The sequence below is a fragment of the Ochotona princeps genome, chromosome 13, assembly GCF_030435755.1.
Source record: "Ochotona princeps isolate mOchPri1 chromosome 13, mOchPri1.hap1, whole genome shotgun sequence".
Taxonomy (NCBI): domain Eukaryota; kingdom Metazoa; phylum Chordata; class Mammalia; order Lagomorpha; family Ochotonidae; genus Ochotona; species Ochotona princeps.
Window position 1 is genome coordinate 28,653,852 of NC_080844.1, and position 3,623 is coordinate 28,657,474.

Below are 3,623 nucleotides of genomic sequence, written 5' to 3' on the forward strand. Positions count from 1 at the left end.
TAGGTGGCGTCTCTTCTTCCTCTCCTTCCCTCTCTTTGTGTCTCTCAAGCTTTCAAATGCATAGTGTTGTGAGTGTGTGCACACACATGCACGCTGGACTTCATGTGTATATACTGTATTTAAATGGGAATATAAACTAAAAACAAAATTGCATGGAGTGTATGTGTGTGTGAGTGGTTTTTATGTGTTCTAAATGTGATACAGAATATGCCTTAATGTGCAGTTTCATAGCTGAATCTTTTCTGAGATCAGCCACGCAATTCTTTGATAGAATTTATAATTGTTCCAAACATTGGCTCTCTCATTTGAATGTGCTTACAAACCTTCAACATGTCAGTCACAGCAATAGCTGTATCACCTTCCTTGATCATTACATATGAGCAGAAATGCTATGAATCATTTAGACCAGAAAATCTAAGTGCCAGTTTCCCTGTTAAATGTTAATGTGGCTTTGGGATTTTGTTTATACCTTGTATGTTTCCAATAACTAGAAAATGTGACATTCATGTAAACTATTAAGTGTGAGTCAGGGAAGTAACTTCAGTTCGGGATTAGACCTTAAGCTCACTCGAGGAAGTTGGTCAGTTGCTTGTTCTTCCTAGTTAAGAATCATCTTCAACATACTTTCAGTTCTGAGATGATAGTTTCCACCTCTTCTGAGAATTTGTAAAGTGGCTTATCTTAATTGAAGGTAAAGATATTAATATTTCTCTTTATAAAAGTGATCCTAGTTACTGCTGTTATTGAAAGTTTAAGATATTTATGAATAGCCAAAATTATTTTGTGATTGACAACTTAAAATATATTTTTAGTTTCAACAATTGCTTAAGCACAGAATTAAATTTTAGTGCAAGTACCTAATCTAAATTATGACTTTGTGCTTGTGGAATTGACTTATTCATTTATTAATACATGTATGCATTCACTTGAGAATGGTCTGTTTTCCTGTTGGTATGGCAAATGCTGCGGATAAAGACTGAATCAAAATTGCATCATTTTTGTGTTTATTAGTTATATATTCTTAACTGGAAAATGATGTTAAATTTGAGTGAGTCATTGAAAATTATAAATAATTATAGAGTTAATATGTTCTATTAAAGATGTTATACATTCAGAACACTGACAGTGACTTGAATTTGTTTTGACATGCTTTTCTGTCTTAATTGTATCACTGGGGTGAGAGAGGAAAGATTGGATGAGAGAGTGAGTGTTCTTTGATCTATTGGTTCATTCCCCACATGCTTGGAACTCCAGGGCTGGGACAGGCTGAAGCCAGGAGACTGCAACTGCACCCTTGTTGCCCATAGGATGGAAGGAATCCCAGCTGTTGAGCTGTCACCAATTCCTCCTGTGTATACGTTAATAGTAAGCTGGTTTTGAAGAAAACAAAAAATCTAATCCCTAGAAATCTAACATGGGATGTAAGTGAATGGGGTGGTTTAACCCAGTGTCCCACAGTACTCACTCCTAACATGCTCTTTTATTTTCTTTTTTATTTATTATTATTTCCCATGATACAGTTTTGTGGGAATGGGAAAAACTCCCTCTGCCCCTCCAAGCCTCCCTCATGAGTTTTCCCCTTCCACCATTTCCTCCCATATGATCACAGTAGTATGGTTCCTTAGAAACTGTTACAATTGCAACTTTCTGCTGTTTGTTTCATGGCATTGTAGGTATACACAAACAAAAATGCCTAACATCATTCTGCCAAGATATATGCAACTGTTTCATTGAGAGCAGTCCTTTTATTCCCAAGTGAGGATATTGCAATGTAACCTCACTTTTCATTATGCTAACATGTTCTTTTTAATGGTTGCTTCACAAAAAGTTCCACCTAGATTGACCTAATGAAAATGTTGCTGTGTAAGGCATAAACAATCAATTATTTCAATGCTAATGTAGTTTTGATAATCTTAATAATTTAAATGCCTCTATGCCATTTCCCATGGATCTTAACATTCACAATCTTGTAATAATATATGAAATATTAACTTTGCTGCTGGGATGAAATTACGTAGATCATGTTTAAAGCATTCAAATCTCAGAGGCTCAAACAATGAGTGAATGGAAAATTTTAAAAAATACTGGAGATTAGGTTACAATAACTGATGTATGTGTATAGTTATTCATGAGTTTGAGCAGACACACTAGATGCTGATACTTTTACCTTATCACTGTTGTAATAGCTGCATTACTGTGTAACATCTCATACACTGTGTAAAGCTTAAGCCGTATTAAACTTGCCTATAAGCCATGCTTATTTCTGTCTCTTGGTTTTATATCTGCTTTTCTTTTCTATAACTTAAGCATCCATTCACTCGAATGCTTTTCCTCATGAATCCAAGTAAATCATTTATATATTATTTGACTTCTAATCATTATTCTTCCTTCATGCATTTCTATTATTATCCAGATAAAAGGAGACAAAGTTCCTTTATTATTCATATTACATATTTTTTTCAAATTAAGTTCACAGCATAGTACCTTTATTTGAACATATTTATAATTTTTTCTATCTTTACTACTCTATTAAACATGTATGGAAAGTAATATTTCTTAGTCATATTGGTTACACCTATCTGATATGGGAAGTGATACTTCTTTGCTTTCATCATCTGCATATAAAAGTAAAACCTAGCAGAATGACATACAAATAGTAGTAGCTTCAGAGACTGAGTGATCATCCTTTCGAGAGAAAGGTCATATTTGGATACAGATTCATACAAGAATAAGTTCCATTTCTGTGTCCCTAGTTAGGAATCCTAATTGCTGATGTGTGCCACAGTCATCCTGCTACCTCAGGTGAACAGGGCGTGGTCCCCATGCCACTCACCTGCTCTCCTGCTGTTAGGTTTCCTTATTAATTATGTTTTTTCAAGACATTATCAGAAATGCTAATTTTTTTTTAAAAAAAATCCAAGTAAAACTCAAGTTATTGCTACTTTTCAATTTTATTGGCCTATAAATAATGTGTTTCTCAAATCTGTCATTTCTTTTCCATATATATGTTTTCTTGCATACTCATTTAGACTTTGGATAATTATTTGCTTATATAACAGGAAAAAATAATATTTACAGTCTCACATTTGTTTTGATCTAATTGTCCAGACATACTTCTACTTTAATTTTCCTGGCACTTATAATTAATGTTATACACACATGTCTCTGTGGTTTACAGGTGACTGAATTCCCAGACTCATGATTTTACACCCAAATGTATTAAGGGAATGGTACTAAGAAGTAGAAACTTACCACAAAGATGATGTTGATAGAGTGCTCTGGAAGATGATACTTATGAGTGAGTTTTGAAAATTCAACATGAATCCAGTCCTTCTCTGTCACATGCTGGACCCCACCTTCCCAGAAGCCAGATTTTGGACTTGAACTTTCAAAACTCTAAGCTAAATGAGACCTTTTAAATGTGTATGTATGCCAGTATGTATTTTCAAAGACAGAGCATAAGAGAATGGCAGGTGCAGAGATTTTCCACCTGTTGGTTTACTTCCCAAATGACCTGCAGCAGCCAGATCTGGTTGTGGCCAAGCCTAATACCAGAAACTCCAGTTGGATTTCTGGCACACCTGGCAGGGACTTGAGAACTTGGGTGGCCTTCCACTGTCTTC